At 38.3% G+C, this 13,170-nt stretch overlaps 1 long non-coding RNA gene across 1 annotated transcript; it reads right to left on the reverse strand.

The window, feature by feature from the left end:
* Window positions 1-706: 706 nt before the first annotated feature.
* Window positions 707-10,981, reverse strand: LOC138756452 (uncharacterized). Its single transcript, XR_011353077.1, has 3 exons — window positions 10,280-10,981; window positions 8,854-8,922; window positions 707-852 (listed from the first exon to the last, which is right to left on the reverse strand). It is a non-coding gene; the product is annotated as an uncharacterized lncRNA (long non-coding RNA).
* Window positions 10,982-13,170: the final 2,189 nt, after the last annotated feature.

Raw genomic sequence — 13,170 nt, forward strand, 5'->3', positions numbered from 1 at the left:
ATGTAAATATAAAGTTTAAGTTTGAAAAATAGGAGGAAAAAAGATAAGAAAAAAGTGACAAAAGCTTTGTTACATATTTGGAAAATATATAGTGTTTCTCTGGGGTGGTGTCTAGGTAGAGAAAAACGAACTGCTATTTCAAACTCTGTTGATTTTTGCAGTTATTACCACACCGAAATAGATAAGTGAATTGTAGTTGTCTGACAAGGAGTCAAAGACAAGCCAATATGGGGATGGGGCGGGGGGCTTGTCATTCATTATTTTGTGCACGAATATATTATTTTTAAATTTCAGTAGGGGTTTTAGGATAATTTGCTTTTTCTAACCATGTCGTCATGTAATAAGGTGTGCAAAAATTATTTTTAAGATTTTGGAAAAAAAGATATGAAAGAGTTGAGGAGACGAGAGAGAATTGAAAAAAATAAGTAAAAGATTATTTAATGACTGCAAATATTAATGAAATGCTCAATCAAATTAAAAGAAGGAGTTACTAACTACACAAAAAAAGAGAAAGTCGTCAATGCTTTTTTTCAAGAAACACATGTAACCGAGATATGACACAGCACAATGAAGAGAGGCTGTGCAGGCCATGTAGTGGAATCATAATAAAATTCAAAATGCAGGGGAGAAGCTATATTAATCAACAAAAATCTACCAATCAATATGAAAGAAATAATAACAGATCCAGCAGGTAGATATGTAATGACCAAGTTGCAGATTTCTTCTGAATTTTGGAATTTACTAAACATCTATGCTTTTAACAAAGCATCTTCAAACAAATGGCAGATACATGGGGACATATCTTGCTCGGAGGGGAGTTCAACTTCAACGTCGACCCAGTAAGAAACAAAACTGGAAGACAATTAAGAATAGGAATAAATTAACTAAATTTACACTAACAGCAATGCAGGATATGAAACTAATCGATATATGAAGGAGGCAACACCAACATGAGGGACAATATTCACACGACTCAAAAAGTAGATAGAAGACCTAGTCAAGAATAGACATGTTTTTGTTATTGGCACAGATCCAAGGCAGAGTTAAAAATGGAATATAACTCAAGATTATTATCTGATCACTCTCACCTTTTATTAACAATTGAATAAGAGGATGTGCCAGCAAAGACATGTAGATGGAGACTAAATCCTACATTGTTAAAAATAAAAGATTTCAAAAGATATATTCAACAGCAAACTAAAATATACTTCGAGATAAATATGGAATCAATAAAAGAATAATTCATTTCATGGGATTCCATGAAGGCTTTTATTAGAGTAAAATAATTAGGCACATGACTAAAATTAAAAAGGAATATAATCAGGAAGTAGAACAGTTGGAAAAAGAGATAACAATCATTGAAAAGGAATTAGCAGAAAGAGAAGATACAGAGAAAAAGACAGAACTGGCAGAGAAAAACTTAAAATATGAAACATCACAACCCGTCCTCAATTATTTTTTTACACACATTTACCAGCTTGTCCTATTCGAGCCACAGCTACTGCTCCTGAACTGTAAGAAAACTGTAGAACTGAATCCAGTCTGTCAGAGAAAAGCCTATTTTACTCTCCCTGCTTGCAAAACCTCAGGACTCTCTTCGAAAAGCAACCTCCACTCAATCAGACAGTGGCTCCAAACCTGATCCTCCAATTTCTTTCATCTTTTGCTTTACAAAATAACAATCAATTTGTAAAGTCTTCTGTGCTCTCCCCGCAGCTTTTTGGAAAAGAATTCGAAGCCAGTCTGTCAAGGTTTAGCAGAGTTCCAGTATTTTAAATGAGACAGTTTTAAAGTGTTTGTATGAGATTTACTCTAAAAGAACTTGGAACACTTTATCTCCCAAAATCATATTTATTATGATATATAATATCACATATAAATCACGCTATTCTGTCAGAATTGACATGGCTAATTTGGCATGAATGTGAAGAAGGAGAGACGCCGGTGTGCATGCTTAACCTTCTATGTCAATAAGGCGACTTTATTGGATAAATGGAACTTTGCTGTCCATTCTCACCCACTGATTTCTGCTGATAGGAACAGAAGAGTGTAGTTTACCCATATAGCAGAAATCATCGTGCAGCTCCTTCATATTTGTGACAAGTTAATATTCAGACCCCAGGTTAGGTTGATACATACCTGGCAACATTTAGCAAATCTTAGGTAATTCAGTATTTTGATTTATTGAACTAGATTGAATGTTGAATCTCGGAGAAATGCTGAGGGACTAGGTGGTCATGGAGATTAATTTTTGTCTAGGACATATATTAAATTGAAGGCTTTTTTTTGTTCTTCACGCGACATTTACGAGTGGATAATTATGGTATAATACCACCTGCAAAAATCGGGCTGCTTGAGACACTATGAGGGGTTGGTATCAGCTGCAGAGACCGGACGCAGGGTCTCGACTTGATCCGACCACCATCTTGTTAACAATATGTTTATGTGCCAGAGGAATCCACATCACAGCAGCAATATAAATTTACCAAGACAAATGGTCAATTAAACAAAAGTTGCTTTTAATGTATTTAAACATGAAAACTGTATCAAATTTATCTTATTATATTTAAGATAACTTATCCCAAATTAGCCATCTTCTAATTTTAACAGATTGGTATATAATGTGTGTACAAATTCAGAAAGGTTCTTTGATTCACCGTCCAATCTCACTTCTCATTCCTCCAAGTTCACTGTTTCCAATGAATTCTTATACTCTGCACAGAATTGAACATTTATGAATTTCACCAGGCTTTGCTGTTGAAAACGTCATTAGTTGCCGCTGAGGAATATTCTTGACATTTTTCAGAGAGAGATTTGTTTCTCGAGACACCAACTGACTCCTTCCTCTGAGCCACTTCAGTGTCTTGCTAAAGAAACGTGCCCCTAAAGGGTTGATAAGCCTAATGGGTTGGTAACATCATTCATTCAAATCATGACAGAGTTCATTTTGTTTCCCTTATTTGAAATGTAACATCTCCTTTTTTATTTGCAAATAAAGCTTGGATTAGACTGAGCTAAGAACTAAGAACTCACAACCGTCTTCAAAATGGGGGTTTCTATAAGCTTGCCAGCTTTTCATGTTCCACTCCCAGCTCCTACTGCTGAATAGTTGAACAGAATTCTCTCTCTCTACCTCGCTCTCTCTTTGAAAAGCCCATTTTACTCTCTCTGCTGGGAAAACTACATGATTTTCATTGAAGAACAAACTACATTCTAATAGTAACACTGTCAAACTTTCACATGCCAATCTACTTTTTCCACAACAATTCTTGCATTGAACTAGATGTAACCGAGATCAATTCTACCACATTATATAATTTTAGCTGGGGATCATGGAGTGGTGTTCCAGCAGTCCTGCTGGGTAAAATCACACATTCAGACTTCATGAAGGCCTGTGTGCATGGAGCTGATGGTGGTTTCATTTAAATATTGTGTGACTGAGGTTGTGGGGCTGCTAAATTATAAAGAACGAAACGTGCCTAATTGTAGAGGAAGATAGGACGGTCCTAAATGAATACATTGCTTCATTATTCACAAGTGATAAAAACTTGATCATAGTGCGTTATGAATAGAACAAGGACGTGTGCTGAATTATGTTCTTATTAAGGAAGGGGAAGTTTTGGATCTTGTAAAAGCAATGTGATTGAGAACGTCCTGGGGCTTGACATGATCTACCTCAAGTTGCGGTTTGTGAGGTGGAGATACCTTAAGACGTGGCTATGTTCTTTTTGTTATCTTTGCGAACGGGAGAAGTGCCAGAGGATTGGAGACTTCGACAGGGCTTTGTCTGTACCAGGTGGAATAATTTGATGAAAATTACAGAAGAAATTTAATGAAGACAAATTTGAATTGTTGCATTTTGGCTGGATAAACCAAAGAAAGATGCACGTGGTAAAATGCAGAGCCCTGAAGATTGTGATAGAACAGAGACATCAACGAATACAGATATATAATTCCCTGAAATCGATGGAACTTAGGGGACAGGAAGGCATCTTTTCGTACCTTAACTTTCATAAAATAAAATTATGACTATCTGAATTGGCAAAGTTCAGGGGTGACGCAAAACATGGAGTCACCAAAGAAAAGGAAAGAATTTAATAAGTTTGAAAGAGTGCAGAGATTTAAAAAGATTTAGGAATTGACAGAGAGGGAAAGGTTTAATAGCTTTGGTCTCTATTTCCTGGAGCATAGCTGAATGAGGTAGCTTATATAAATTAATTGCGCAATTAATTTATATATATATATATATATATATATATATATATATATTATATATATATTTAAGTTGTACCTTATTCACACAACAAGAGGATATACGAGCTGGTAGCTGAAGAATTGAACGCGTCCTCAATAGTAACATATTAGAAATACTTGTACAGCTCCATGGCTGTGAGTGTTATGCAGGGATCTGTACTGGATACACTTCAGTGGATCTGGGCAGAATAAACGTTCAACAAAGATGAAAATGATGGAGAAGTCTATTTACATGCCATTACATTTCATAGTGCTGTTTGATCAAGCATGCGTACTGAATCTGTTTACACACACGGAATCGGATACTGAGCTTTTAATTCATTTGTAACATCACTAGGAGACTGGAAGGAGCAATCAAACTTAATGGGTGTGGGCAATTCTCGGTGAGGTAAATTGCAATTTTCTACTTGAGAGAATACCATCCATTGATTTTAAAAAGTGTAAAGAATGTAAGGCCAACCCAGAAATGTTTTGCTGAATCGCCCACATCGATGGTCATTATTCTGTTATATATTATATCTAAATGTGTTTTTGTAATGTGATAGAATGTGGAGATTTATTGCAGATCACTTCACAAAGGACATCTGATTTAAAATGAAAGAGCAATACATAAGTAGAGATTTCAGCTTTAGAGTGAGTAGACTGAAACTTTGAAAAATGCTTTTCGAGACTTCACAAGTAAGTTTTGTGGATCAAATACACTGATGCTTTTAAAGCAACAGATGCCCAGTCAGAAATTGATTCCGGTGCCAGTAATCTGTCTGGTTGCAATTTGCTTTTCTAAGGGGAGATATGTGGTTTTGCAAAGAGAGAGAAAGAGAGAGAGAGAGAGGGAGAGAGAGTGAGAGAGAGAGAGAGAGAGAGAGAGAGAGAGAGAGAGAGAGAGAGAGAGAGAGAGAGAGAGAGAGAACAGAGTGGTCATTTGGGGGAGAAGAGATCAGCCATTTGGGCCTGTACACATGCTTTACCCGTCCATCAGGATGATGTCCGCATGGTCGTGCGTACATGCCCAGAATGTCAACTTGTGAAGTCCCGTGTCATTCCTCCTGGTCCGCATGGCCGAATAAAATGGGGTGCTCGCCCAGCTGCGGTTTGGCAAATTGATTACATAGTCCCCATGCCAGAATGTGTGGGTAAACGTTACGTCCTAGTAATGCTTGACACCTTTTCGGGCCTAGTTTTTGCTTTTCCCACGAAGACGGCTGACCAAGCTAGCAGTATCCAAGGACTAAATCATTTAATTTCTTGTTATGATCTTCCAGAGGAGATTCAGTCTGATAATGGTTCGCACTTCTCCGGGAAGGCAATCTGTGATTGGGCAAATGACAACAGTAACTTATGGGTTGACCATATTCCTTATTACCCGCAGGCTGTTGGGTTGGTTGAACGAATGAATGACTTACTGAAGGAAAAAAATTCATTTGTTAACACCACTGGGAACCCAGAAGGTGTGGAGTCATGTGCTGCAGCAAGCAGTCGACAATTTGAATCATCGCCCTTTAAAAAGAGGTACACCTTTCCACTGACTTCTTCACGCTTCTGAACTACAGCCTACTCCAGAGGAAAAACAATCATTCCCCCCCCCCACTCCTCAACTAGAAAATGCCAGACAAAAGGTATGGGTGGCACCACCAAGTAGTGGCCCTCCTGCAAAAGGAGAAATAGTGACACCTGCCCAGGGTAACACTCGGTGGGTTGCCATTGAGGGACAGGATGATTTAGTCTGTTTAAACACTGAACGGTTACAGTATCGTGAGTCAGGCTTCTTTGTTCCATGTTCTCTGTTTTATGCTCCTGGTGATCTGGCTTAACAGCTGCTTTGGTGCCAACAATTGGATTTGTAATAACGAGGACATTCCAAGGGAGTTGTCCATGGGAGACACTGTCTGGTGATTTACATCAAAGAAGTCCTCGGTCACCCGCCTCAAGTGCAGCTTATATCGATATGTTATTGCCAGTGTCAGTCTTATATTTTGTTTGTAGATGGACCAACTGAAGAGGTTTCCCCCTACTTCTGTGATGGTCATTTTTGTACTCGCTTTGTATCTTGTAATAACTCTGCTCCACCTGTTGCTAAGTGGCGGAAAGATTCCAGTTCTGTGGAGGATTGCTGGTCTGCCTCGTTATCAAACATTCCTTCAGATTTGTCCGACAATTCCTTTCTCCATGTTTCCTATGCATGCGCTCACCGATTAAATGTTTCTGATTGTTGGGTTTGTACTATAGGCCCTTTGCATGCTGGTACAGGCATTCCCATGATTCCCATTCCTTTCACCCGAAAGGAAGTTGCTGCCTGGAAATATTCTGACCCCTCCAAAGGCAGAGTTTACATCCTGAGGAGGCTCGTTTCTTTAATCTGTGTGATATTTTGGGTATTTTCCGAGGATGGCATCATTCTACCTCCTCTCATAATATCACACCCCCCTATTTTATTGTTTCCCAATATGTGAAGGGCTCTGTCTGTTTTTGTAAATTCCCTGCCAAACCTGCTGATTCACTGGGATTCAGTGATTGTCTGACATATTCCCTTTTTATTTCCAAGCCCCTTGTGAATGGGACTTATTGGGTCTGTGGTCTCGTGCCTATGCCTGGCTACCCCTTACCTGCGGTGGTTGCTGCTATTTAGCATATGTCATCCCCTACCTACACCATATTTCCCATTTACAGGACCATCCCTCGCTTATGCATAAGTCCCCTGTCCTTCAGCATAGACGTCACCTTTCAGGTTCCGAGATTTTCCTTGGCGCCTTGATGCCAGGTTATGGTGATATTCGCATTTCCCTGGAGGTTCACAAATTATATGATCTGTTGCCAATGAGACATCCTTTGCCCTTTTGTTTGTCAATCAGGGCCTTAGTGACCTTAATGATGAACTCTCTGCCGTGAGGACAGTTGCTTTACAGAATCGTATGGCCTTGGATTTTCTGTTAGCAAAACAGGGTGGCACATGTGCCATTGTCGGTTGTGAATGTTGCTCGTATATTCCTAATGGAACCACTAATATTTCTGCTATTATTCAGCATGTTTTGAATTCTGTTCGTGAGCTCCAGCGTCTGGGTATTGTGGCCAACAAGGATAGTTTGAGCCTTGGTTGGAATCCTTTTTCATGGTTAGCTGGTACATGTAGGGGTTTAGGCCACGCTATTCTCTGTTGGTTGCTTGCTTTATTGCTTGTTTTTGTGATTGTTGTAGTTTTGATTTCTCTTTTAAGCTCTTTTTGTACTGAAATACTTGTCAAGTCTCGTGTCTGACAGTCTGTGACCAAGGGGTGGAATGTAATGGAAGATTCTAACCTATTTTTTAACCTGTTTTTTCTTAATTTTCAGCTCTTGGTTCTGGAGGGCTGAGAACCTGTTTATTTTAAAATTGCAGCTTTGGGTTCTGCAAGGCTGAGAACCTAATTGTTTTTAGAATCAGCAGACATAAGCAAAATTCCACCGAGGGGCCAGAGATGCTGTTATCTGAAGAAAGGACATCTGTGTACCGAGAACGTTGAATCTTCCAGCTTGTTTTGGTCACAGACTGTCAGAGGCCTAGCCTCGATACAAAATAAACCATTGTGTTCAAAGTGATAAGCTGAAAATTGTGTTATTCGTTAGAAGCCTAGCATGCTAGCTTGCTTGCTTATCTTTCTTGCTGTGCTAGGAATAGATGCTTGGGTAAGCAGTTTTTGGAGTAATATAAGTCATGGTCCCGCTGCTGAAGTTTGAGACTCTCCGAGTGGTGGCAACATCTCTCAGCAAGAAGAAGAACTTCTGGAGTCCAGCCAACGTCCTGGTCAGGGGAGGTGGACAAGCTTCTACCAGTGCCTTGACAACCTACTACAAGTGTGCAGTCGTTGCCTCGCTTCGGCAGTTGGGACCAGTCCAAGCCTTGATAAATATAGTCGGGAAGGGCTTGCATATCGTAGTGTGAAATCAGCTTTTGAATTTGTAATAAACATTTGTATAATCTGAACTGCTCTCGGTGTTTGTGTGTCTATTTTTTTCGGTAGCTCAAACACTGTGACCAATCTAAAACGAACAAAGTGAGAGGTACAAGTTTACCCAAGACAAGGATGCAAAGTTGAGCAGAAAAGTAGCATGTAGATTTCAATGTGATAAATGTGCGGTGATGCAATTTGGAAAGTCAAACCAGAAGGAGGAAAAGAGGATTAAAGGATGTTGGGCTTCATTAATATGGGCATTGAGTTCAATTGTCCAGTTGGCATGTGGCAACTCGACAAATGTATGCTGAGTTCACCCGGGGTATTGTGTTCCATCTGGTCATCTCATTATATGAATGGTGTGAAAGCAAAAGGAGGGGGCAGGGAAGATTTGACAGCATGTTGCATTGTTTGAAAAATAAGTCTTATGACGCAAGGTTATCAGAACTGAAATTTTTAAATTTGTTTAGCAAGGAAGAATGAGACCAGACTTACTAGAGGGCTAAAAAAGTCTGAGAAGCACAGACCGGATAGACAATCAATGCCTTTATCACAGAGCAGGAATTGTGAATACTAGAGTACATTTGTAGAAAGTGTAAGGAGGAAAGTTGAAGGTCGACATCACAAGTAGGTTTGTACACAGATTTGTGGCTGCTTGTAATGGTATGACTTACCAGGAATCGAGATAGAGTATGAATCATCTGTGTCATTTAGGATTCTCTTGGATAGACAAATGGATGATTCTAAAATAAAGAGTTATGAGGCAGGAATGTTTTAGTGGATTTTTTGAAAACATTATTCATAATCAATAATAAATGATACACATCAATAAACAATACAGTATTTATTTTGTCCCACAAAAACCACACTCCCATGGCTATCCATCCAAACTCAACCAGCCGACTATTAAACGTCACAAAAAATAAAGAAAAATGGAAACAATAATAGAGAACATAAAAAAACCCAATACATTCAGGTATGGGTCACGGTTGGCCAAAATCCTATCCCTTCATTGGAAATAATTTAACAATTTAAACACGTTCATCAATGTATGGGCTCTAAACTTTAACAAATAGAAAATTATTTTTAGATTCTTTGTTATCTTCTCTAACGGAATACATGACTTCTTCTCTGCATGCCGACGGTGAATATTCAATTCAATATCATTCTTCCATGTAACTGCAAGACGTTTCCTAGCAATTTGAAAATTGCTTAACTTTAACTCTAAGCATAATGTTTTATATTATCCAATAAAATATTATTGTTTAAAATGGAATTTCAAATTTAAATATAACTTCCTAAAATTCTTTAATATTATCCAAAAACTGTTAAACCGTATCACATTACCAACCGACTGTAAGAAAGTTCCTAATTCCATATGACATTTAAAACAAAAATATGAAGTGATATGTTAAACTTTCTTCACCGCGGTTAAATATAATTGATGAAAAAATTTCTAATGCATTAATCAGTATCGCACATTCACATTCTTAGACATACTATATTCGCATATCACTATCTAATCATGTGGGGAGATGGATATATCTTCATCTGTCCTGGGCGTTTATGAATAAATGTTTGTGTCGCCATAATAAAGAAAGCTTTATGTGTATTGTTTTATGTTTTTTTTGTGACACATATGTTGGTCAGCAGCCACGAGGTGGAGCTGGCTACAGGGAAGCCGTGGAATATCACAGGACACCAAAAAATTGGGAGAACAACACACGTTTGATACTGAGAATTGAGTTGATGACCCATTGGGTGGTGACCACGACACTGGGCCGATGGAGGGTTCTGCAGCTGAAGAAACGCACATTCAGCGGACTTGGTGAGACAAGGTAAGGAACCGATGGAGGCCACAGGCTGATGACGACTTCGTGTGAGATATTCACAAGGGACTGCTGGAGAGTTGCTCAAGAACTGGATGAATGGGTATCACGAATCTGAACTGGGAGTCGAGAGGATGCCTGTGTGCTGTAGGTGGTGGAAGAAGATCCACGAGTGAATTTCCAGAGACATTTAAGAGGCCCGTGAATGTGCGGCGTGGGAGCGTGGTGGGATGGGGATATAAATCATGAGGAGAGATTTGGTATTTCTCACTGGATATCATAGTCGATGTCAACATAATGTAGTGGATCCATTGGCCAGTTCTTGAGCTCCTTTGTGCAGAATGTGTCCTTCTGAGCTGCATGTAACAAACGTAGAGATGTGTGTGTGAGAGAGGACGGGGCTGTTGTTGGAACAGTTGTTCAGGAGACTCTCCCGCCTACCCCAGATAATGAAGAATCACAAATATTTTTAAATTCTCGCTATTTATCATAAGCGCCTTCGCAGTCACTTATGTATCAAACTGCAGTTAATGCAGACAAGAATTATATATTGGTCCTGGTCAGGTCTGCAGGACACGCGGATGGGAAAACCTCTCGGACAAGTTACTATGTTTCAACTGTTCATTGTGTCGTCGCTGATGTGAGGTTTGAGGTACCTGATCCTGTGCTGAACTCCACTATTTTAAAACATAATGATCAAACTTTCAAAAATAAACGATCCTGCGCTACTGCTGACTGAGAGGTTAGCGTCCGACTGCAGAAACCTGACGGAAATCTGTGACCTTTGCTTTCGTGCAGAAGCGAATCCGTGGAGGTTGGCATTTCCCTTCCACTGTCTCCTCATGGAATGTTCACGGATTATCAAAACATTTTCATTCAGATAATCAACACTTTAGATGCTGAAATTGGAAGGAATGATGAACATGGTGGGTCGGACGAGGGTGAAGCACAAAGGGGCGTCACGTATTGGGCAACGGGTGGCGCTGTGCTCTCTCTCTGCTGACTGTACCGCCGTTTGTTATTCCTAAAGGTTCATTTAAATTCCTGCATCTGCATCGTTAGGCACAAACAAGAATGTTAGCTGTGTTTATGCGACGCTCATTTCTCTGGAGGTAACATCAATTACCGTTTATTGATGATCCTGGGATAGGTGAAGGCTGTACATCTCGCCGCTCTCTGTTACTTTCTTACACAGAGCTGTCCCTTTCAGACTCCCCATCATCGTCAAGATGAGAGCTCCACTCACTGTCTATTCATTTTCTTCGTTGCCTCCAATGTTACAGACAATTATGATTTACTACCCGATTGTGGCTGTGTTCGGGGTTGCACCTGAAATTGAAAGAGGTGATTTCTTCCGGCAGTTATCTGGACAAAACATGGATTTTAGCCGCCACTTTTCAAAATTTAATGCAACTTTCTGAATGACCAAGATAAAGATAATTTGGATAGACCATTTAGTGAACAAGAAGTTAAGGAAGCACTTAAATGTTTACAGAATAATACGTCTCCACGAGAGCATGGATTTCCTGTGGAAGTTTGTTAAGGAATTAAGGACTTAATAATTACTTCATTTATGCTAGTATTGTAGCTCAGTGCCAACGTCTCCGCAAACCGACTCGCCCATTGGTGTTTCTCCGTCGAGTTCCTACCCTCTTCCAGAAACCTTTTCAACGGCGAGAATTATGGTTATTCCTAAAAAAGTCAGATATCCTTTAAGATCACCTTAATGTCGACCAATTTTATTGTATAACATTGTTCATAAAGTTATAGCGAAGATCTCGGCAAATAGAATAAATATTCCGTTTGAGATGTAATACATATTGATCAACAGTTTTCTTAAAAGCAAGACAAACATCTAAGGATATAGTAAGATTATTGTTTAAGGCACAAAGAGTCGACTAAAGTTGCATTAGGTGACATAAAATGCTTTTTATATATTCGAAAAGATTATTTATTTAAAGTTTTAGGTAAATTTTGTGTTGGATTTAATTTTGTAAATTGGATTAAAGCACTTTATAGAAGTTCTCAAGCTAAAGTATTAGCTAATAGGCAAATATCTAAATCATTTAAGTTCAATAGGTCAAGTAGGCAAGTTCGTCATTTATCCTTGTTTCAGACGTGGCCAATATCTACTCTGTTTGCACTGAATATAGAACTTCTTGAACAATCTATTTGTATTGATGAACAGTTAAAAGTGTTTATGATAAATCAACTGAGCAGATGATGTCTTTGTATGTTTGGCTCAGACACAACTCTCATTATCTGGACTTTTAAAGCAACTGATAGATTATGAAAAAGTTTCTGGTTGTAAAATAAATTGGGATAAAACTGAAGATATGGAATTAGTACAAGGTGATTATTCACAATGTAAATTAGATATATAGTTCATATGGTCTAGCAATGTGATTAAGTATTTAAGAATACTTGTTTCAGAAGTGGCGGATTTCTATACCATAAACTTTATTCAGGAATTAAACAAAATTGAATTTGTGTAAAAATACCCACCTTTATACAATTTAGCGACCTATTAAAGATAAAGGTAAATCTTTCCATTTAATCAAATGCACTTTAATGTTTCTCATTAATGGAACATAATATAAATTATAGAATGATTGCAAATTTACATCTATCATAATCCCTAATTACTCAATTTTATCAGTCCATCAAAGTTTACCAATTTGCCTAGATTGATCGTAATTGATCATAATTTCCTTCACAAATTGGTACCTTTTCTCCCAATTCACTTAATGTCTAGAAAATTTACCGTATAATTCAAAACAATTTTGAAAATAATTTAAATATTGTTTTGGATTATTTAAATATATCCAAAAATCATCAGAAAATAAATTAATCTTATATTCATCCTGTCCAATCCTTATACCTGTAATATTCTCATTCTGCCTGATATCCAGAGCTAACAGTTCAATGTCCAATGCATAAAGTGCTGGCGACAAAGAACAACCTTGATGAGTTCCATTTGACCCTATCAAAAGCTTTTTCAGCAACTACTGACACTACCATTGGTAAGTTGGGTTGCTGACGTGAATCATTAATTAATGAAACCACTCAAAGAATATTATCCATAGCATACCTATCTTTAATAAAACGAGGCTGGTCAGAATGTACTAATTGAGGTAAATACTTTCTTAAACTATTTGCTAA

This window comes from Narcine bancroftii, chromosome 3 (assembly GCF_036971445.1).
Source record: "Narcine bancroftii isolate sNarBan1 chromosome 3, sNarBan1.hap1, whole genome shotgun sequence".
In the NCBI taxonomy this organism is placed as follows: Eukaryota; Metazoa; Chordata; class Chondrichthyes; order Torpediniformes; family Narcinidae; genus Narcine; species Narcine bancroftii.